Consider the following 24,665-nt stretch of genomic DNA (forward strand, 5'->3'; position numbering starts at 1 on the left):
TCTCTGTATGTGTACATACATGTATACATATGCATTCCTATGTCTGTGTGTGTCTGTATGTGTCTCTCTTTGTGTATGTATGTTGTGTGCATACATGTGTATATGTGCATTCCTGTGTGTGGACCCGACAAAGGCAAGGTCTTCCTGGGGTGTTATCACCTGAGTGAGCCTCTTTCGGCTCCTGTACCTCATGCGTCACCCCCACTTCACACCCTCCTCCCAACTTCCATGTTTCCCTGAGTGCTTGTCACCAGCAAGTCCCCTTGCAGACTGTGCCTGTGTCTCCCTCCCCACTGCAGCGTGAGTGCCAATGTGCTGTTCCATTCATTGCTCTAATCCTAGAATGCGGAGGGTGCCAGGCACTGGTGGGATTCAGGGGGTGTTTGGGGCTCACCGGTCTCAGTCCGTGAGCTGCCGGGCTCCTGTCCGCACCGCCTGCCTGGAGCTCCCCTCTCCACACGCAGAGTCGGGGTGCCGGGTCTGAGGGCCAAGCCTCTCACCTGCTCACACGCACCGCACTGCCCACTGTGGGGCACAGAGACTAGCTCGAAATGATTAGAAGCCCATGGTTTTCTGTGCCCAGCGCACTGACGTTTAGGTGGCTAGACTAAAAACTGTGTTTTAGGGGTTACAGTTCTAGGCCTAAAGTTAAAGGTGTGCAGCAAGCTATTACCTTAAATCCCTCTTGTGTAAAGGAAACCGTTTACTAATCTCCACCTTGACCGACTTCTAAGGCTGAGACCTTCATGAATGCGCCGGGCTGTTCTCCCGCCTCTTTGGAGCTGCCATTGCATTATATGGGAGCTCGGAGGCTGGTTTAATTAAAGTTATCTGAATGGAGCACAGTATGCCAGATGTTCATAATAAATATAATGTAGCTTATGTAATGTTATGCCATCATGGAATATATTGGAATGGTTGTGATTATCCATTATTGCCCGTAATAAATCTAAATTTATTTCACTGTTTTTAGGCATTAAGTATTTCTCAACCACTATAAATTAACTTAGTATTTGAACTTTGCCTTTTGCTGAAGTTTTTCCAATAGAGATAATTAAAGAGCTCTTTTGGCAAAATTAGTTCACATTATTTCCATTAGAATTAAACATACACATGGGATACCATAGTCTATGATACTGATGCTTACGATTGACATTTTAAAGTGCAAATGCCAATTAAGCATTTTTTCCTCTTTCCATTTTTTCCTGTACTGTACAAAGGTAAAACCTCTAATTTAAATTCATAAAATCTTTCTCTCCATGGTCAAATTCTGTTTTAACAGTTTTGAATACAGGAGACTGATATTTTCTGAATGCTACGTCGTCCGCTTATCAACACAGCCTCTGGAGGGCGCTCGCACGTTCTGCATCTGTGTCTCACACGCTTCGCGTAAGGCTGAGCCGGGGACACCCAAATGGGGCCGCTGAGTTTCTTTACGAGGACTGGGAGTAGCAGCCTTGCCGGCAGAACAGGTATAGAGGGCAGTTGGTTTTTCTTAAAGATGTATTTTCATAGGAAGAACACATGCTTTTAGGGGTTTTTCTTTGGGGGGGGGGGTTGTTTGTGGGATTATGGGTAAAGGTAGAAGTGCCCCAAGCCAGTGTGAATTCCTACTCTCCTTTCCCTGCACAGACTCACGGAGCCACCGACCCCGAGACCTGGCTTCCTGACTCCAGGGCGGACCAGGGCTGAATCTGCTCTCTTCTCGACAGCGAGCTTAATAAGTAAGAGGTTAATTGTCAGGTTTGAGACGCCAATCAGACATTCAGGGGTAAATGTGAAGGTGTTTGGATAGAGGAATTTGGAGTTCAGGGAATAAATTTTGGAATTGTCAACCTACAGATGGTTTTTCAGCCGTGAGCCGGGGGGAGATGACCAGAGCAGTGAGTGTGGGGGAGGCAGAGAGAAGGAAGCGGCCACGGGCTGCACAGAGGACAAGAAGCTGTGGTCCCTGAGGGGGGATGAAAGAGACAGAGAGAGACAGAAACAAGGAAGACAGAGAGAGGGACAGAAACAGAGAGGGAAGGAAACTAAGAGACTCTCATTCCCTTCGTATTTAACAGTGAAATGTGGGCACGGACTAGAAGTGCATCTTTCACCAGATGTGCAGATTGGTACAGTTGTGCATCTGAACCACGTCCAACTGAGCCGCACTTCTATGACCTTCCGGCCCTCCAACCCCAGGGAGAGGAGTCTGAAGACTGTTGCGTGTCCTCTTCTTGAAGATGGTGCATTACACTCTACTGTACTTTGCAATGCCTTTTTCCCCTCCCACATCTGGATGGATCAACTGCAAAGATACTTCATTAACCACCAGAAATGACTCTCAAAGGGCATAACCCATATTACCTTTGAATTCAATGGCTTTTTTCGTAGTTTTTGGTAATTTTCTGAATAAACAAATCCCCAAAATATTATAGAAACTGAAAACGCATGCAGCTAAGCAGCAAATGACAGCACCTGTCTCAGCCTGGAAGGTTCATGGACAGGCGTGTTGCCTCGCAACTGTCTGGTCCTCCTAACCCGCACTGAACAAAAGGAACAAAACTACAAGAGACACACAAAGGAATGGAATTGTGAGCTTATTTTGATAAAAATCATCGACTATGGGAAAAGACATTTGTGATGAGAAGAATAAATAATAGGAAAATCCATTTGAATCTAATTCTGACCCTGGTTTTAAACGCCCTTCCTTGATGAGTTAGAAGAGAAGTTGGGCGACTCCCTCCACAGCCGGGTCGTCCATTCTGTTTATCCAAAATCAAAGCCAAAGTAGCCAAATCATTTTGGAAGTCTAGGTTAATGAAAAATGGGCATTTTTGTTCAAGAAATCAACTCTGACAGACAGTTTTTTCCCTGTTAAAAATTGAGGTGAATGCCAAAAGAAAATTATGATAATAAAGTGATTATTTGGAATTTCATATAGAAGTATTATTTAAAACGTGTGGGTGGGTCCTTAGAAAGTTCACAGATATTTTCAGTGACTTTTATCTCTATAATTAGAACTATTAATATAGCTATGTGTTTGTAGCAATAATTACTAATGATTACTAGTTCTATATGGTAATGTCACTCATATATACACACGTATACATAAATACTGCACATAGAGAATCTCTATGGTGAAGTCATTCATATATATACACACTGAGCAGATGACAAGAATTAATTTAACAAAGTAATTAGTGGTAATTACACATCCATATTTATATATTTATGTCCATCATCTCCTTTCCCTTTAAAAAGAGTAAGATAAAAGTTTTAAAAAATGGAATAATATTACTCAAATTGTCAGATTTTAAAATATCTTAATTTTAATTCAGAGTCAGAATTATTAGCAAGGACATTTAAATTTTTAAACAATTTAACCACTGTAATCTCGACAAAAAATTGCAAAATTAAATATGCTTGCTTTTACGTCTTTGAGGTGTCCAAACAGTAGCTAGATTTGGCCAACTTTGGGCAGAATCAGATGCCTGAGCATCCTGCCCTGGGGGCGACAGATGTTCTGCCTCTCACAGAGGCTGCCCAAGGTCAGCGCAGCCGCCGGCCTCCTGCGCAGGTTTCCTGCTGTTGCCGTGGTGTATCCCACACATTGGTGGCTCAAGTCAGCGAACACTTCTCACCTGACAGTTTTGTAGCTCAGAAATCTGCAGGATCTCACTGGATGCTGGGCTGCCTGCGTCCTGGGCTCTGGGGGAATCTGTCCCCCATCTTTTCTGCAGGCTGTGGCCTCTGGCCCCCAGTGGCTTGGACCTCCACTCCCATTTCTAGCATCTTCTCTGACTCTGACTCTCCAGTTCTTCCTTACAAAGACCCCCCTGGGTACTACTCCAGGCTAATCTGTTATTGCAGCTCCCAAGCCCCTGGGCCTGGAAGGCAGCCTATTCACAGGTTTCGAGAATTAGGCCATGAACATATTTGGGAGGCCACCATTCTTTCTACTACACATGGGCGTTGCACATGGAAACAGAGAGAAGGTGGCAGCTGGGCACTGGCGGGAAGGAGGGGCACAACTGGCCTGAAGATGTAAGGAGGAAGGCTGCTGGGGCCAGCAAGCCGCCAGTGCAAAGGCCCTGAGGCAGGCACCTGGGCATGGAGGAGCCTGGTGCAACTGCTACAGTGGGGACAGACTCTCAAAGACACAGTGGGGAAGGGCCCCCCTCACTCATTAGCTCTGCTGCCCGCCCCTCCCCACCCTGCCTGCAGTCCCACCAGGCTGGATCCACTAGCCACGCCTTGGCTCCCTGCCATCTGTCTCCGGCTTCCTGTCCTCTTGGCTGGTGCCCTTTCAGGCCCCTTGCCCACCTCCCTCCCCTTCTGAAGGCTGAGGCTGGGCCAAGTGCACCCAAGGGGCCCTCGCTGCCCACAGTCCCCTTCCGTGTGTGTAGCTCTTACACGCCTCCTGTGCCTTCTGACCCCATGCTTACACCTTTTGTAAAGATTCCTTCCACCGAATGCTCCTCAAGTTATTCTAATCTGCGTGTGGCCTCCGTGTCTCACTAGGATCTTGATCGATGCAGGTGACAGATCACACAGGGCCTTGCAGGTCACTGCAGGACTTTGGCTTTCCTTGGAGGAAGGGCAGCCGAGGCCTGCCAGTGTCTCACATCTGCAGAGGGTCGCTCCGAGAAGAGCCTGCTGCCAGGCCACCAGACAGCAGCAGAGCAGGTGTGGGAGACCTGCTGAGAGGCTGTGGCCAGGGAGGACGGTGGCTGAGGCCAGGGTGGGAGCCGGGAGGCTCAGGGCTGTCTGACTCTGGGTGTTTGTAAGGTCCAGTCTGACCTAAGGATTGACAGGTGTGTGAGAGAGGAAGACGCTGCCGAGATTTTTGACGTGGGAGACCAGAAGGTAACCTCAGCGTTGACTGACCTGGGAACGATTGTGGGTGGAGCCAGTTTTAGGGGGAAGAGGAAGAGCACAGGCTTGGGACTATGAGGTTGGGATGCCAAATCCCGGGACTGGGCACCTGCCCCGCACCTCCCTGATCTCACCCACTGCTTCCCGAGCTCCGGCTCGGGGCAGACACCCCTGCCGGGCGCATCCTCCCCGCTGCCCCCAATCTACCCTGATCCACCATTGAAAAGTTGCTCAGGGCACCTTCTCAGTGAGCTGTCTCCTTTCCAGCCTGTTTGACAGGGCACTCTCTTTTCAGAACCCCTCAGCACCCATTCCTGCTGGATTGTTCTTAAAACTCTTAGCACTAATTTCTGACATACATTTTACTGCCTCATCATGCTTATTCTCTGTCTGTCTACTCCACAAGGCGAATTCCATGAAAGCAAGGTGTTTTTGCCATTTTTCTTCATTGCTTTATCTCTAGTGTCTGGACTCACGGCCAGACATCCAGTAGATTTTCAGTGAATATTTTTCAAAGGAATGAACAGATGAAGGCTGTGGTTCTCACCGTCCACAGCCTTCTGAAACAGGTCCCTGCTAATTCCACCAGTGGAATAACCATAGTGCATCCTATGCAGTGTCTTTGTGCTCCCAAGCCAGGCACTGGGGACTGCAAAATAGACACAGGTCTCTGCCCTGGCAAAGTTGTGTTCAGTCCAAACACGTTCAAGAAAAAGCATCCAGTGGAACTGTCTTTAATTTTTCTACATCCCTTTGATTCTTTCGAGCTTCATCTGCCTGCTAATATTGAAGCCATGTGCCTCCACGAGAGAACTCAAACCTTCCCCAGATGTTCTTGTCAATTTTGGCGGCAATCATATTTTTATCCAATTTGAACATATTTTTCTTGATTAATACAAGAAGCCCTAAGTAGTGATTCTGAGAATTTACTTAACAGCTGCACAATCTTGCGAGATAAGATCATAAGCAGAATATGCTTATTTCAAAAGCAAAGATTATGCACTTCTTTCTCATTCACCTCTTGCATCATTTTTGTCGAGGTTCAAAGCTTTGGGCTTTAAATTCTTAGCTTCTCTCGTCACTGGTGAGAAAAGAATGCAGTCAGAAATGCACCAAGTGAACTGTCAAATCTGAGAAGTGCGAGGAACAAAGCTTTTATTGATAATTTGCATGGGGTTTCGTATCAGGTGAAGGGAACGCTCGCAGCATCTGGGACACCTGCTGGAATGAGACAGCACTTCCCTCCACGGGATAGTGGCGAGCTCCACTCTGAACCATTCCCGAGCATCACACGGCGCTGCTTACTAAAACGGGAAAATGTTGATGGATCATGCACCCCAAGGAAACCCCCAGGAAATACGTAATTGTTTGCAGATGTTAAAATATAATTTTCACCCAAATTATTTAAATTGGTATCTGTCTGCTTTATGATCAAAGGGGGTTGAAAATCTACATTCAAACATTGACCGCAAATTCATTTATGAGCAAAAAGACCGTCCCTTTGTCCTCTGTTGGACACCCAAACTGCTTATAGGAGAAGTGATAGAGAACTGGAAACTAAAGCCATGTTTGGGGCTGAATTATCGATTGGCTGCTTCACCTCAAAGCACAAGGAAATCGGGAGAACTTCTAGGAAGTAACGTTCAGAAATCACACTATTGGTATATGTCCCGTACCTCCCTGACGCTTCCGTTGTTTGAGAGATGTGCACCCTAGGATGGAGAAGGATCCTAATAAATCCTTCCTCAACCCTACATATGAAGTGGCTACATTTCCCCATAGGTTTAATGAGGTAAGTATACAGAAAGGTTATGCATTCAGCAAAAACTGAACAGGAAATTCGGGAACATGTTTAACATTATTTTTTAATAGAAATTACACCCTGTCCTATTTTTTGATTGCTGAGTTCTGATTGTTAAGTTGCTTGCCAATGAGCTAAACTCAAATACTATGAGAATGAGGAAAAAAAAAAAACAGGAAAAAAATTGTTAAATTCTGTTGAGTAGACAGTGAAAAAATATAACACGTTTACTGGATATTTCACATACAAAAATTCCATAAAAACAACTAAGATGTAAAATTATTGTGTCATGGAAATAAAAGATATATGTAAACAAAACATTTCCACAAATAGGTCACTGCACCAGTAGGAAGTGGATTACAAAGAGCTACATAGTAAAACATCCGTTTGCCTGCAGAATTATTATAGTGCTACTGACTTGCATTTGTATTTTAAATTTTGCAGTTAATCATATGAAAATTAAAACAATTTAAGCTTGGGCAGAGAGAGAAAATAGGAGACTGGCAAGAATTGTGGAGGTTGTCACCAGTGTAGTGAGGACGCCAGCAGTCCGAGGGTTGGGAGTCAGGTAAGGACGTACCACAGCTCTGAGCTGTCCCCCCAGACCTCTGATCAGGGCTGAAAGAGACAGGATCCTCAACCCCCTGTGGAAAGTGCAGCATCCCATGCTCTCCAGCGCCCTGAAGCTCTGTTCAGGGTGGCGCACTGTTAGGGATAAACACTGGAGACAAATACCGCGTCATGAAGGCCAAACAGCAATTTTCATTGTGCTGGTATCTGACACCACAGATTGATTTAAAGAAAACCAAGAAATTAATCTATAACTTTTTGTAGTATGTAATTTAAAAAGCTTGATATTTATTAAAACAAATATGCAACCAAAACTAGACTAGGAGTGACAGCTAAGAGCAATGACTCTAACTTGCATTCCACAGGCAATATTTTATCACACATCAGGTTAGCTCTCAAGTCTCTCAGCAGATGAGTGGGGCCGGGCTTCGCTTTGGGAGACACTTGTGTTCATACCTACGTCCTCCCAAAGCCCCGTCCGGGTTTCCTTCATCAGCCCCTTGCGTGCTCATTACGGCAGAGCCGCCTTGCCTCTTGGAGCTGCTTTTGAAACATCTGGCTCAACTGTAGAATGGACTTTGCTTTTTTCAGTCTCACGTACCCTTGACTCCTGGAGTCCTCAGCTGATTTTCCTTTGGAAATGGGCTGAGTTTCCTCTTTCTTACCGTTGTGTGTTGAATGGTGCACCCCAAAACGTCATGTTAAAGTCCTACCCTCTTGTACCTGCGCATGTGACCTTACGTGGAAACAGGGTCATTGCAAAGGCTGTCAACTTAAGATGACGTCCTCCTGGGTTAGGTCCAGCCCTAACTCCGATGGCGGGTGTCCTTACCAGAGGTCATGCGTGAAGACGCAGGACTGGAGGGACACATTGGGAACCGCCACACGCTGACAAAGGCAGAGGTGAGGTGGTGCAGCTCTAAGACACCCCGTGGGGTGCCAAGGACCGCTCCGGCCACGGAAAGGTGGGAGAAGGCATGAGGGGCTCGTCCCTCGGCACCACAGAAGGAACCAGCCCTGCCGACTCCTCGATTTTGAACATCGGGCCTACGGAGCTGCAGGAGAATCCATCCCATTGTTGTAGGGCCCCTGACTGTTGTACTTGGGGCGGCAGCCGCAGGGCGCCCACAGCCTCGTTAGGGAACAGTTTGCTCCCACTTGCACGTCCCTGAGCTGTGCTGGCACCAGGAGATGATGGCGCCATTGACTGGTGGCCCAAAGGCAAGGATTCTCCCAGGCTGGAGGGATCTGACCTACACGGAAGTGTGGAATGCCAGGAAGGACAGGGGCAATGTTTTTGCCGGGAGGAGAAAAGGGGAAATGGTGTATTCCATAGATGTGCACAGGTAGGAAAATGCTGCCTGTGAAGTAGCAATGAAGGGAAAACTTGCAAAAGAAAAGTAAAGTTTTCCTTTTAAGTTGAAAAATATGTCTAAAACATTATCTGTCAGATATGGCTCCCATAAAATGTTAATTTTTATAATCTGACAACCAAAAAAGAAAAGCAGGAAAAATTAGGATTTTTCATGAACTAAAATCCCAGATATTTTCTTATTCATATATTTTTTTATTATTATTTTACAGTAGGAGAAACTCCCTACAAATTATACCTCATGAATGACTGTTATAGCTCGATTACAATGAAGGCACAATTAATCTGAAACCAGTGACTAAAGCGTGAGAACGGAAGAACGTGTCAAGTATTGTTGGAGAATAAAGCGGATTGTGGTCATCACATCATGCTTTTAAATTATCACCGTGTGGAGCACAACCCCTTAGCATTCCACAGTTCTACTTTTACAAATTAACCTAAATTGGGATGATACTGATGACAGTCTTTGTGGCCTGAGCTTGCAGTCAGAAATCTCTTTTCTAATTCTGATTTTCCCCTGATTAATGTGCAAAGTGTGGAATCTGCGAGCATCTCCCCGCCTCCCACCCCGCCTCTGTCAGAGAGGTGCCATAAAGACCACGTGGACATTGCATCCTGCCCCTGTCTCTGCCAGAGATGCTGAGAGGATAAAGCAATCACGCACGCGAAGTTCTTAGAGCTGCTCGGAAGTAATCTAATTTGCCTATTTAGAAGGTTCGCTGTGAGGATAAAGGAAACTCGGGTTCCTGTGAAGTGTCGTGAGATTCTGGAAGAAAGGCCGCCGGTCCCTTCTGCGACTCTCATCCTACCCATTAATATGCAGGAGAGTTAAATCAAGTGCATCCGTCCTTATTTTAAAGTGCCAAGAAAAGTCCCTTCTCTTTAAGATGTGCGGTTTTTCTTGTGATTGTGCCAAATAAGTTAATCCCCTGGTAACTGATAGTATTACATTTCATTTTGAAACAGAGGCGGTAAGGCAGACTTGAGCTATAGATGTTATAGAACTGCTATCAACATCAGCGAGATCTGTTTAAAAATAGAAACAGGCAAAAGCAGATGCTCATTTTTGGTAATTTGGTAGTCAAAAATGTCTACATTTTTGTAATGTGCCCTGCTGGGGTCCTCCACTGGGTGGTAGAGACATTTGCATTGGACTGGCCATGGGTCCACTCCCAACACTTGCTCTGTCCAGGGGGGAGGCAGCCACTCTAACCAGCCCTTTGGCTTCTGGGACATGTTCCAAGCTGCCTTCAGCCTGGCCCTAAGTTTTGGCTGCTTCTGGATCAATCCCAGCCTGATGGCCATAGCTTGACAATTGGTCCTCTCTCTTCTGTCATTCACCCCACTCAAGAAAGCCATTGCACGTGTCCCTCCTTCTGCACGTTGCCCCAAGTCCCGCCCACCCTGAGTGTCTCAGGAGAGACTCAGCTTCCCTCTTGAGTGGCTAAGGGTGCCTCCTGTCACTCTACTCCACAAGTGCTCTGTCTGATCTGGCTTGAGCCCAGCCCACCTCCTAGGGTCACTCAAATGACACTGGGCTGCCTGACCCAGCCCACTGCAGGCAATGGTCCTGGTGCACCCACCTCCTCACTCCCAGGCCACACCCCTCTATGGAACCTCCCCCTCAGGGTCACTCCGGGCAGCAGCCAACTCCTTGTACTACTCAGCCATCAAATAAATAAATAAATAAATAAATAAAAATGATGAACTACCTCTTGTATTATCCTGGGTGGAGCTGGAGTCCATTCTTCTAAGTGAAGTATCACAAGAATAGAAAACCAAGCACCACATGTACTCGCCATTAAATTAGTATTAATTGATCAACACTAATTTGCACAAAGGAAGTGACGTTCATAGGGTGTCGGGCAGGTGAGGGGGGTGCGGAGGGGATGGGTAAATCCACACCTAACGGATGTGGAGCTCACTCTCTGGGGCATGAGCAGCTTCTTGGGCGGTGCAAAGGCAATTTATGTAACCAACGCGTTCGTAATCCCCGTAATACTTTGAAAATAAAAATAAAAATAATTTTAAAGAATCAACATTTCAAATTGGACTAAAAACGTAGTTTGGGAAATTTACTATACAGATAAGGGCACAAGGACAGCGTTGACACAAAAGCAGGCTCTTCTTCCCTTTATGCTGCAGCACCAGGACACATGCTTTGTCACTCTGCATGAGTATTTTGGTCATGAAAATCGATATGTAACAAAAATGGCAGAGAGATTTCCAAAGAAATGCTAGGGAATTTTCCAAGGTAAACGTTATTCATCTGGAGCCACATTCGATAGCAGTTTCCATGCAATGAATCATAAAACATGAAAAATAATCATCCAAGGAGCAAATAATAGAGTACACACACCACGTATCTATAAACCTGAAAAAGATTTCCTATTCCCATTGAACTTATTAGTGTTACTCAGAATGTTATTAAACAATGTATACATTCCAAATGATTTTTTATTAATAGGCTGGGCCACATACATACACACACAAACACAAACTTCAAATATTTGAAGGAAATTTAAAATATTAAGCCTGAAAAGGACCAAGGACCGCTTCTGTGGGGCTGTAGCACCCAGCTTGTGGTCCACATTGCCGAGTAGTTATGCCCGGGCTGCCCGAGGTGGGAGGGGGGGAAAAATCAAACTTACTTTGGGTGCCTCCCACCTCCGGAATCCAAATCTTTTTTCTTTCCCTGTCCAATTCTCTTGCTTTGTTTTTTTCTTTCAGCTGCTATCAGCTAAATGCTTCTAATGCACTCACGTAATCTCTTCCCATCTGTTTTTGTCAAATGCTGGCTATTTTTCCAGGATGTCCTCCACGGGCCATTGGTTACAAAGTATTGCTTAGGCCACGCTGCGGGACGTCAGCTCGTCCACTTCTCGACTCCATCGTACCCATAAGACAATATCAGCTGCAGAGGAACACAGAGGGCAGAGCAGACACTTTGCAGGCAGAAAGATCTCGGCTTAATTTTGCATCCACAGTCCGCCTACCAGGTCCGCGTAGACAAGTTGCCTAAATTGCACGGGCTTTCCTTTCTCCAACTGTAAATTGAATACAGTATTGTCTAACTTGTATAATTCTGACAATAATAAATGAGGCAGGGTATATATGACATTTAAAACACTACCCAACATATACTAAGCCCTTGGTAATCATCTCATGTCATTACTGTCTCGTTGTGACAGATATTTCTCATTCAAATTACAGTCAGTTGTTTCTCTATCCAGCTCCTTTTTATTAGACTGTTAAACCCCTTTGAAAACAAGGCCCATGGCTGCTTCACCTTCTGCCTGCCTGAGTGTGCGCTCATTGCTTTCCGAGTGACCGTGTGTGTAGAACATGGTATGACACGACCATAAGAGAACCTCCCCTGAAGAAATAGGTAAGGCAAGAGCTGACCACCCACCTTTGTAAGCTGGTCATCCCTGACCCTCAGCCACAGAGCCTTCATGTGCCAAAACGTGGCCTGGAGGCTCCGTGACCAGAATGACAGATATTATCTGTCTACACCTGTACAGGAGTTTTATTTCATTAGCCAATGCTTAACACAAAAGTAATTAACTCCGGCTTCAGAATGCTAAATGGATTCAAATCTTTCCCATAATTTTTTTCCCCCTTGGAAGGTACATGGTTGTTTTAGACCTGTTATTCAGAATTCCTAATTTGGGGTTTCCTCCTACAGACCACCAGGCGCGATGCGTACGGGCACGGACAGATGAGGGCACGCACCTGAGAGAGGTGGAGACCTCAGAGCATCAAGGAAACGGGGCTGATCGTTGGTGCAGGACACACCCCACGCTATCGGCCATTTCTGCCCACCCCCTCCCCACACTTGCTGGCTTAACCAGCAACCATTGTCTCCTTCTCCTGCGTTTGTGCGTCCCCTGCACTGGCTGATGTAGGCTGGACTCAGCTGGTTGGATCTTGTGTGGATCAGCTGAGTCTGGCATTTCCCTGGGCATCGGCTCAGCTCTGTTTGAAGTATGTTCATCGTGGGCGTAGGCTGATGGTTGTAAGTGTGCCCGGATGCTTTTCTTACGACAGTGGCATCCGCCTGTGTGGGCAGACACCATGTCCACCATGGGGCGAATGCACAGGGCAAACCTCAGTAAGAATGGGACATAAAGGTTGGAAGGGGTGGGGAGGGTGACGGTTTCTGAACCACAGTCAAATCCACCGCGTGTCTAAAGAGTCCACTGAACTGTTCAAACACTAAACCTTATCTGCCTTGAACATCCAGAAATGCAAGAAAATTGCCTGTAAACTGAAGGGCTGCTTTCTGTGTAAGTGAAAAGATGTCTATGGCAAATTTAGAGTAAAAGTTTTCCCCTTTGGTTTATTTTTTCACATATCTTAAAGACATTCTGAATTCTATTGTTCATAATATAAAGAAGCTATAATTCCACGTGATCTCTACTTTTTCCCATTTTGACTTCTAACTCTTTTTTATTGAATTTTTTTATTTGATGATAATGTTCAATGGACTTGAGTTTCAAGTAGGAGATTAAGTTCCTTCATAGCTAAATATTGAAGCAAATTCATTTGAATCTTGATTGAGACATCGTGAAGGAGCTAGGGAGTTGTGTACCACAAGGTTGGATTAATGTAAATTGATTTGTCCAAGGTTATTTGTTTAGATAATGGAGGTAATGGGAGGAGAGCCCAAGGTCTCGGGGAACTGAAGCGCTGAGACACCCCCTCCTGTCATCATGTTCAAGGCAAGTTCACGTCAGGGCAGACTCCATTTAGGCAGGGAAAATTCAATTAGGATCATTCTGTGGACTGAAGACTCCCGGGGGGATCAGGGCAGAAATATGGAGAGCTCGTTGTCTTAACAAAATATACGCTAGCAAATGACTTTCCTGGCCCCGTCCTGGGCTCTCTCCTCCTCTGTGTGTGTGTGTGTGTGCGTGTGTGTGTGTGTGTGTGTGTGTAATAGTTTGTGAATCAAAGCATTTAACCGTCTGTCTTTTTCATATTTTTTGCATATGTCTCTTCCTACTTAAAAAATGAATGTTGTCACTGGAGGTCCCTTTAAGCATCTCCTAGCACATGGATCATTATTTCATGGATTCAAATACGGATCAAATCACATGGTCCCAAACCTAATGATGAACTTAAAGGGCTGTGATAGTGTGGCTCTGGCATGAGTAAAGACCCACTCCTTAATCTGATAGTGGATAATTTTGAGCACGTGTGTGTTTGTATATACATGTTCACAGCACACACCCACTTAATATCGATCCTAAAACAAAGACAAATTTAAAAATATATGCCTGTATCATCCAATATGGGTGTCTCCCTACGAAGGGAAATCAACTACCTATACTTTTAAATAGTTTCTGAAAGTGGATTTAAAAAGCAGTAAACTAACTTGCAAGAGTAAAGCACGTTTTCTCCCTGTAATCTATGGTGCTAGAGACCACAGAAGGTTCTTCTTTCCGCCCCTCCCCCCTTCAGAGTAACAAATAGAATCATTGATTAAAACTTCACAAATAAATAAAACCTCGAACAAATAGTATTCTGGAGACTTTTCGCTTTGTTACTTTAACTCACCGTAAGTTACAATGAAATAACACTAAATGACAATCTGAGGCTGCTTCCGAGGGAGATAAATAACAGGAGATCAAAATGCTTCCTGCAACATTATTGTGCCATGCCTGGGTCCTGGTGAGGGAGGGTGAGGGCAGGTGGGCTGGGGCGGGGGGCACTGCCAGACCCAGTGGTGGGGACAGTCACCTCAGGGCAGATCCTCATTCCCCGGGATGAGTCCTCTTCCTTTCAGGATGTTTCTACCAAGGCCAGTGCAGGCCTCCGTGCTCATCACCTTTCATTCAGGCGGACCAAAAAACACTCGGATGGCAATTTGGGGATTAAGTTTAAGCAAGAGCCAAAGTCCAGCACCCACCTGGAATACGTGTAAAATATTTCATAGGGCTGGAATGATAACCTCCAAATGATATCAACATTAAAGTTATAGAAAGGGGCTGGGCATGGTGGCTCACACCTGTAATCATAGTACTTTGGGAGGCCAAGGCTGGAGAGACCAGCCTGGGCAACATAGTGAGACCCTGTCTCTACAAAAAATAAAAAATTAGCCTGATCCAACTACTTGGAAGGTGGAGGCAGGAGGATCCTTTGAGACCATGAGTTTGAGGTTACAGTGAACTGTGATCATGCCACTGCACTCCAGCCTGGGCAACAGAGTGACACCCTGTGCCAACAAAAAAATAAAGAAGTTACAGAAAAGTACAAGAATGACTGGGACAGTCAACGACACTGCTCCCGGTGTTATCTCGGCAAAGCTGTACCAGAAGCTTCTCACTTTCTAGGTCCTTCTTTGGGCTAGAGGGAAGGGACATGGGGATTTCTGATTCAAAGGCTACAGAGTGGTCATATTTTTGGTCACATTTTCACCAAAAGCAGAAAAGCCAGATCCTTCGGCCACTTATCAAATGCTACAGTTTGCTGTCAACTGACAAATATGAATATTGATTGATCCCTCCTAAAGTGCTGGTCACATCAGCATCTGCCAGGCTACTGCACACAGAGTGCCCTTGCCTGCTACCTGTGTGTGCGTGTGCGAGCGCGCGCGTGTGTGTGCACGTGTGTGTGTGTGTGTGCACGCGTGTGTGTGTGCACGTGTGTGTGTGTGTGTGCACGTGTGTGTGTGCACGCGTGTGTGTGTGTGCACGCGTGTGTGTGTGTACGCGTGTGTGTGTGTGTGTACGCGTGTGTGTGTGTGCGTGCACGCGTGTGTGTGTGTGCACGCGTGTGTGTGCAGGGACTGTCTCAGCACTGCTCTCAGTTGTCCACTCAGCTGCTCTGCACAGAGCATGTTCTCCCCAAAACAGCTTCTTGTCCACACCAGAAACTCTTGGGCACAGCCCCTTTATTGTCCCACTTCTGCCTCCGGGTGACATCAAAGAGAGGGAATTTGGCGGGACACTGTCTCTAAGCATCTCCCTTAATTCCTCACAGCACCACCTATAAGGCGTTATGAGTGATGAGAATTTGATGAAGGCCCGGGGGTAAGCGCAGTGATTTAGTGGGTTCCTGGAACTTCAAACTGTCTGCGAATGTGACTGTTTCTATGCCTGGTCCCCAGCGTGGCCTCTGCTTGCCCATGGCGTATTTTATGTCTCCCCAGCACAAATCCTCATGTCCCCTTGGAGAAGGGGCCTAATCTGTCATCTGTTATTCTAGCGCCACCACTGAAGGCCCCGGGAACTAATCGATGCGTGGCTTCCGGATAAATACACGTTCGGCAGCATACTGCATCCGTGAGGCTGATCTGACTAGGTGATGGACTGGTAGGTGCAGCACCAGTAGGGGAAGACGGAAAGGGCAGAATTAAAGATGATTTCTGGGTTACTGGCTGGAGCAGCTGAGTGCTGCCAATTGCTGCTGGTGCCATTTACTGAGCCAGCGGGGGACGTAGCATTGCTTTTCCTAGAGTCTGAGTCACTCAGGAGGCCTAACGCCGGAGTGAGCTCGGAGGACAGGACTCCAGCTGGCGTTTGCTCTTCTAACTATATCACAATATCCAAAGTATGAAAGGCAATGATTAGCAAATGTTCTTCCTGTTTGTAGATCATCTAAGGTTAAGAACAAAGATCTTTTAATAGTTTTAGTATTAAAACTGTGCACGCATTCATCTTTTACGAGGACCAGTGTTAATTATTCCAAACAGCACACATCAGCTTCATGGGAAGAAATAAATCATTCCTCTTGCTGACCTTCCTTGGCCATAGAAAGACAGAGGAAATATTAATATCTTAAATTACAGCTTTTTTGTGCCTAAAGCCAAATGACATTCATGTTTGTGTATTTTATTCAATAATTCTCTCAATGAACAGCAAGGAAGGACGAAAGTTTATTTTCCTTATTTTCTCTCTTTCTTTCTTTCTTTCTTTTTTTCTTTGAGACAGAGTCTTGCCCTGTCACCTAGGCTACAGTGCCATGGCATCAGCCTAGCTCACAGGAACCTCAAACTCCTGGCTCAAGCGAACCTCCTGCCTCAGCCTCCTGAGTAGCTGGGACTACAGGTGCACACCACCACACCTGGCTGATTTTTTTTTTCTTTCTATTTTTAGTAGAGATGGGGTTTTGCTCTTGCTCAGGCTGGTCTTGAACTCCTAACCTCAAGCGATCCTCCCGGTTGGGCCTCCCAGAGCGCTAGGATTACAGGCATGAGCCACCGCACCGCAACTATTTTCCTATTGTCAAGCAACTCCTAATATTATTATCGTACTTAGAAAAGGAGTCCCACACGTATAAACCTTGGCAGGTCCCTGTAAGGATTTTCCAACATTGTAGGGTTGGTCAAGTGACTTAAATTCTTATGCTTCACTGACCAGGCAATTCTCTGAGTGCAATGAGTGGCCAAAGATAAGCTAGGTGCAGGTTCCTTTGAAATATCCCTAACTTCCCTTGTTCCAAAGGCAGTAACTTCATGAGACTAAAGCAATCATGATGACCCTCCAACAAGAGGCGGGGAGGCCCGGCTGCACAGACGCCCGTGGGCACCAGAAACCTGGCGTTCTGTGGGTACGGGGCTGCTGAGGAGGTGGAGAGGAGCGTCCTTTCATCGCACTGTGACATGTGTATTTATCTCTTTAAAAAGTCTCAAACTGAAGCATGTCATGTTGAATAGTTGGGCGACTGACATTGCAAACCGCTGTCTGGAAGACAATCCTTTGTCTCTCTCACTGTGCTCCTGCAGGACCCGACCTGGCACCCCCACGCCTGCCACTTGGCGGGCTGCAGGGCCCTGTGGGCTCTGCCGTCACACTCATGCCCGATTTGTTTAAGCCTCTTCACTACGGCTGTTATAAACATGGTCATTGTGGCTTTAAAACCAACGACTATTTAGGGGAACCAATTAGTGACAACAGGCATAAATATTGTAGCTAAGAAACATTATTTTGAGCACTTATTAATCTTAAGGAGAAAGATAATTTTCAATTCAACAAAAGGCAGCTCTTTTAAATAAAATGTTTAAATTAACATAGTCCACCAATGATCATAATGCTAATGAAAATTAATGGAAGTATTTTTTTACAGTTATGACTATGCTCCAGAAATGATGCAATCTGGGTTTCCAAACAATTTAGGAGCGTTTTCATATGTTACCCATGCACTTCTAGTACAGAAGCTTTTGCAGAGTGTCATAAAATGTTCATTCGGTGTGACTGTTCATCCCATACGATGTGGTCAACTTTAAAATGCAACCTCACTTGCTTTTGTTGCCTTCCATTTCCAAAGATAATTTTGTATTATAAGAACAACAGATTTCATGTAGCTGTAAAGATAAAATACATAAGCAATTAGAAAATTCCAAATATAAGAGGGTGAGCTAACATTCTACTTTACATCAATCCTGAGGGGTAAACCCATTCTCTTCTAATTTGCTCCATCAAACCTACAAAAATTCTTCCCCCTTTTACTATGTGAGTGACTGTGGTTGTGACGGCAAGAGCAGTCCAAGCTCTGCAGTACAGGGGCCAACACTCACCTACCAGGGGCCTCATTTTCCACCTTCTGGAGGCCAGAAGGGAATGACGTGGAGGTTTGGGCAATGGGGCTGTGGATGACAGCTGAGGCAGCCTTTAGAATTGGACAATGCAGGTGTGGTGGAAGGAAATGGCCTTTGCTGCCTGCTGTCCACTTTGTCCTGGGTGGCCTCGTCTCCCAGGTAGGGCCTTGAGGGTCCAGCACCCAACCCAGCAGTCGCTCACATATACAAAGAGATAGATTCGCCACGTGAAGTTCAGGTAACTCGCACTTTTTAAAAGAGGTCCTTTAAAGAAATAATAGCTAACACTTTCTCTGAAATAGCAATGAGTTGACCTGATGCAGATACTGACCCTAATGTGTGAACTCAGTCAGGCTCACACCAGCCCTGCGAGTCACGTGTCACTGGCTCCGCTTTGCAAGACGGAAAACTGAAGGTGATCTGCCCAAGATCATGCCGTGTGTACCGAGGTCACAGTTTGAACCAGGCTGATCTAGCTCAAGGAATCTGCTTACTTTGTCTCTCAAGCAAAAATACTAAAAGAATAATGATATCAAAAGTAAATCCTCAGGAAATGAAGAAAGCACTCTGAAGTTTAAAAATAATGTTATTAATATTTCCAACTAGATAACAATAAACATTGGCTTTTACACAAGAATAGGATCATGCTCTCACCTTACAGCTGTGATACAGACATAAATACCTGTAGTTGTATATTGTTCCTGTGCAGACTTCATCACAAATATACTGGTCATGATTGATTAGAGTAAGATGAGACATTTGAATGTGACTCTTGGCCCAGTAACCACACAAATCTTTGGATGGCAGCCAAAATATCTTCCAAATTTCAGAACCTGTTGAACAAGCAAGTGCAAGCTGTCATAATAAGACTTTCTAGGTCATTCAATAAATACATATTTAGAAAATTATAGAGGGGTAGAAAACAATTAAAATCCAATTCATTACTAGGTATAATAAGCAGTATTGTCAATGAATATTAGCGCTATGAAATTAGCATAAAGGATCTGAAAATGCATTAGTCTGACCATACAATGCTCGTGTTAATATTCCATGATTTGAAGAATGTCACGTTGGCTCTTCATTTAGAATCAGAACATCCAGGTAATGAAACTGTGTGATGGTCATAAAGTGTGAAGGTTAAGATGATTGGGCTTCTGATGTGTAGGTTGATTTAGCAGGTTTCATTAGCATTTCCCAGGAGTAGCACTAATTCCAGCTAAAATCTTTTTACCAGCTGTCGGAATATTTCCTTGCAAGTTGCCGTATTGGGCGTCCCCGCCTCTCTGGCTGAGCCCGAGATTTTCCAAGGCCGGGGTTCTGTCTCTATCAGCAGACAGGCGTCTGGGCAGCCCCATGCTGCCACTTGGCTTTTGGCTCCCGGGATTTGAGAGGTCACTTCCGAACAGCCACGGCCCCTTGTAGCAGTCATGCACCCATTTATTCAGAAGGAACGCATTTGTTCTCCATGGGGACCTAGCATGGGATACGTTAACAGCAAGGAATGCAAGGAAATTATATGACCAGGTTAAATATAATGATTTAAATATTCAAAGTCCTTAGTAGTCAAAGAGGCAACGAGACGAGCTTATGAAGAAAAGAGCACTCACACACTCCCTCTCGCCCTCACGCTGGCACACTCACCAGAGAAGAACAGGGAGCTGTCCTGTTCTGTCCCTTTGCTCTTTGAATACACTAGGACTCTGCTGAGGCCCCGTAATTGAGTTATGGCCGTCACCCATATATTAGATTCCAGCCTGAGCCATGGCAAGTCTAAGTAATAGATTGAAAAATACAATTATTGCTTACCTACAGAATTCCTTTGCTTGGGAGGTAAGGCATATATATCAGAAAAGTTGTTGTGTTTTTTTCCCCAGGCCTATTCAATAAATGAACATTACACCAGGATTCTTACACAGAGTATCTCTGAAATGGGTTTTGTATTGATTTTTGTAACTGCCCTGTTAGATGACGTTATCCCTTAGTGTGCCGGGTTTAGACCGGTCCGCCCGGAGCAGGTCATTGAGGTGATAACTGTCATTTGGAGGGACAGAAAAGCAATCATAGTTTTTTCATTACTTACTGTTTTCCCCCTGCGAGTGTGGGATCATTTGACATATTATGGCTTCTGTGATTTAAGCTGCATTTCTAAATTAAGTGCTAGAATATCACGCTGTGGGTTTAGAGAAATCAGCTTGATGTCAAAGAACCGCAGGCCCGGTGGGTCACACGGATGCATGATGCCTTCAGGGAGATGCTTCTAAAATTTTGAGAGAGAGGGGTTGCTAATTTCAGAAATAAATATATGCCTATACTTGAAAAGTGTTGCATGCAAATCAGAATAAATACAGTAAATTATAGCTTCCTCCTTTTTTTTTTTTTTTTTTAGTTTTATAATCATTGCCAGGAAAAAAATACTGGAAAGCATAAAACCAGCTTTATCACGTATGCAGATTTATCACATATGGATTTTTAAAATTCTAATACATAAAGGTAACATTAATTTTTAAATTGCATCAATTTCATGAAAGATATTTTTACTAGCAACTGTGATTGGACTATCTAACATAAAGGCATGGGGATTTCAACATGGAACACACTGAGCAATCATTTCTGAAAGCCGCCAGGAAGAATTAAGGGCTAAAGAAGCAGTCTGTAAGAGGGTAGGTTCTGTGGGGTGGGGCCAAATTGTTCTTTTAGTGTCAAGTTCTGGCTGTATCTGTTGTCTGTCCCAGCCGCACCCGTGCGGGGCTGGGGAAGGTTCAGGCTGGTGGACAGTAAACACCCTCAAGGTGAAGGTGCCTCCCGAGAGCTGGGCTCCATGGGCTCACAGTGTGTCATTACTTTGGGACTCCTCACGGTCCATTTTTCCACAGGGATGTGCACACCTTTCCCTTCATTCTATGCAGTGGGCCTGTTACAACACTTTTAGTCCTTTTTATTTTTTTTTTAATTAATGCTCTCAAGCTCATACTCTCTCTAGCAATATTCTTTGAACCAGTAAACATGCTTGGGTCATTCCCAACATGAAACACTCAAAATAATTCACTCCCAAAAACCCAGTTAACCTTCCCGCTGCTGCTCCCACTCCTGTTCCCAGTTCTCTGTTTCCCTGGCCTGGTTGTTACCTAGTCCTTGTTTCCCCATGATCTTGTTCTGCCTTCAGTAAGACCACCCCAAACTTGGAAATTCACAGGAAGTAATGACATCCTCTATGGCTGTGGTCCCCACCCCCTGGTACAAACCTTCAGCCTGTGAGGGACCAGGCCAAAGAGCTCTGCTGTTCCCCCTGGCCAGTTCCACCCCCCATCTGTGAACTATGTTCCATGAAACTTTGGAAGGGGAGGGGGGCCCCACACAGCAGTGGGTGAGCCACGGGCCAGGGAAGCTTCATCTGTGTTTACAGCCGCTCCCCATCGCTCACATCACCACCTGAGCTCTGCCCCCCACCATCCCCCACCCCACATCCATAGAAAAATTGTCTTCCATGAAAACAGTCCCTGTAGCCAAAATGTCTGGGGACCGCTGCTATATGGTGTTAAAGTAATCAGGAATTACAGTTCTAATTCGCCTGACGTTTCTGTGATATTATACTCTTCCTTTCTCCTTGAACTTTCTTATCTATCAAGTTGCTGAGAATGCACTTTCTTGTTTCTTTCTTGTTTGCTCTTTTTCTGGTCATTCTTTAAATAAAACATATTGTGAAATATTTTTTTTAATTGTTCATTAAATACATTATTATCTATCTACTGATGCATAATGAATCACCCCAAATCTTAGCAGCCTAAAACAACAAACATCTATTGTCTTACCTGCGGTGGGTCAGGAATTGAGCAGAACTGAGCTGGGTTCTCCCAGAGTTTTTCTCAAGGCTGCAGTCAAGATCCCAGCAGCAGCTGAGCTGGCTGAGATGGGGAAAGGTCTGTTTCCAAATAGGAATGGGTGCTGGCAGAAACCTGCTCCTTTCTGGTTGTTGGAGTTGGGCACATTAGCTTCTAGATGGCCGTAGGCTGACGGCCACCCTCATGTCTTTGTCTTATGGGTTTCTCCAACACAGTGGCTCACCTCGATAAAGTATGCAAGCCAAGAAGGTGCCAGGACAGTCCGCTAGCAAGAAGGAAACAGCCACAGTTGGTTGTGCCATGGGAGATAGGGTGTCCCCTCCATGCTGCCATCTTCTGTTGTTTGAAAGCAAGTTGCACATGGCGGAGGCAGGAGGAGGGTTATACAAGGCCAGGGACAGCAGGAAGTGGAGATCACTGGGGACTGTGGCCAAGACCACCTGCCACAACTATTACTTTTTGTATGAATTTCTTGTTTGAATATTCCTCTTTTCCCACTGTATCTAAGTATGCTTAGCTAGGACCTGCATTCTTTGTGGAATCATAAATTTATCATTCACTTAAATATTACCATGAATTCTGGTCCTCTTCCTACATCTGAAGCTCCCCAAAGTCAGAATTTCCGTGACGAAACGCATCATCCGTTTATTCCTTCCCACCTGTCACTCTGCAGCCACACACTGCACAGAACCCCGCGGGGTCCCACCGTATCCGCCATTCTCTGTAATGGTGAGACTTTCTACCCAGGTGCTGGGGGAAAAGCGTGAACGTCATCCTTGACCGTGTTGTCTTTTGCAACCTCCTGACCTAATCAGCAGCATAGAAGTTCCAACTCAAAAGCACCTTCAAATGTCATCTGCCACCTTGACACCCTCGGCCACTGCTCTGGTTATGTCATACACTTTTCTTGCAAGTGTCTCTAGTTTCCCTGCTCCTGTGATTATTCCTCATCCCCAAGGCAGTTCCAACAGGCAGGAGTCATCGTGCGTTTCTCCCGCTTACGCCTCCTTTGGTAACATTCACTACCCCGCTCAGGATGATGGCCACATTCTTGGAATGTGCTAACAGCACCTCTGTGGCCCACATCCGACTTACATTCCTGGCCTGATCTTCCCCCAACACCCTCTCCAGCCAAGAGGAACCACTTGCACTTTTCCGAAAGTTTGCTGTAGCTTTTGTATTCTCACAAACATTTATCCCCACTTATGCCACCTGTCCTTTCCTGACTGTCCTTGTGCATCCCCGGGGTCATCTCCAGGGCCTCCTGCTGGGATGTGAGGACTCATGCTCCTTCCCTTGCCCAGCTGGTATCCTGGGCTTGTTTTTTAGGGCACCAATGGAACTATCTCACACACCATAATATAAAATCTAACTTGCTGTGTCTTGACGTCCTTGGGGCTGGCTCCATGTATCATTTATTTCTCCATCCCAGACACTGAGCATGTCTTATGCATCTGATACTATTAAAACATAGGCATCCAACAGGCTTTAAGTGAGTGAATTTTCTCCTACGTGTCCCACTCACCCCATTCTCTCTGAAGTGCCATGGCCTTCTAGTGCCCACTGCGGAAGATGATCCTGCCAAATTTGTCAGATAAATTCTATTGAAAATGAAATATGTACAAATAAATTAATATTCTGAAATAAGAAAAAATTGACAGAGAAATTAAGTATGGATACTGCTATGGTCTGAATATTTGTGTCTCCCCAAAGTTTATATATTGAAATCCTTATCCCCAAGGTGATGGTATTAGGAGGTGGGGCCTTTTGGGAGGTGAGGAGTACGTGAGGGTGGAGCCGTCACGAATGGGATCAGTGTGCTTATAAAACAGGCCCCAGAAAGCAGCCTAGTTCCTTCCCTCATGTGAGGACACAATGAGAAGGTGCCACCTATGAGCCAGGAAGCCAGCCCTCGCCAGACACCAAATATGCTGGAACCTTTATCTTGGACTTCTCAGCATCCAGAACTGTGAGAAATGAATTTCTATTGCTTATAAGCTACTCGGTTTATGGTACTTTTTTCTAGCTGGCCAAACATACTAAGGCAAATGCAAATGTCCAATTTGGTTGTCTACATCTCTTTCTCCTTAAACAATCATATGGTTTAGCATTTAGTTAACTTAGGCAAAACACTTACCTGGCCTTCTCTTTTAGGGAGGCAAATGGTATCCAAAAAGATTTTAGTCCAGATCTCAGATGTGATTCCAATAAAATTTTTTTGGAATTTTCTCCACGTATAAAATGGATTTGTCCCCAGGTAGATACCACCTCACACCTGTTAGAATGGCTATTAATAAAAAATAATAGCAAATCTTGAAGAGGATGTATAGAAAAGGGGACACTGTTGGTGGGAATAGAAATTAGTACAGTCACTATGGAAAGCAGTGTGGAGGTTCCACAAAAAATTAAAAGTAGAACTGCCATCTGACACAGCAATCCCACTGCTGGGTGTGCGGCCAAAGGTGCTGAAATCAGGCTCTAAAAGAGACACACACAATCCCGTGTTCACCACAGCATCGCTCACTATAGCCAAGACATGGAAACAACCCACATTCCATGGGCAGGTGAATGGACAAAGAAAAAATGATACATGTGTACAACGTAACATTATTCAGTCTTTAAATAAAAGGAAATCCTGCCATTGGCAACAAAATTGATGAAGCTGGAGGACATTATGCT

This window comes from Eulemur rufifrons, chromosome 17 (assembly GCF_041146395.1).
Source record: "Eulemur rufifrons isolate Redbay chromosome 17, OSU_ERuf_1, whole genome shotgun sequence".
NCBI classification, from domain to species: Eukaryota; Metazoa; Chordata; class Mammalia; order Primates; family Lemuridae; genus Eulemur; species Eulemur rufifrons.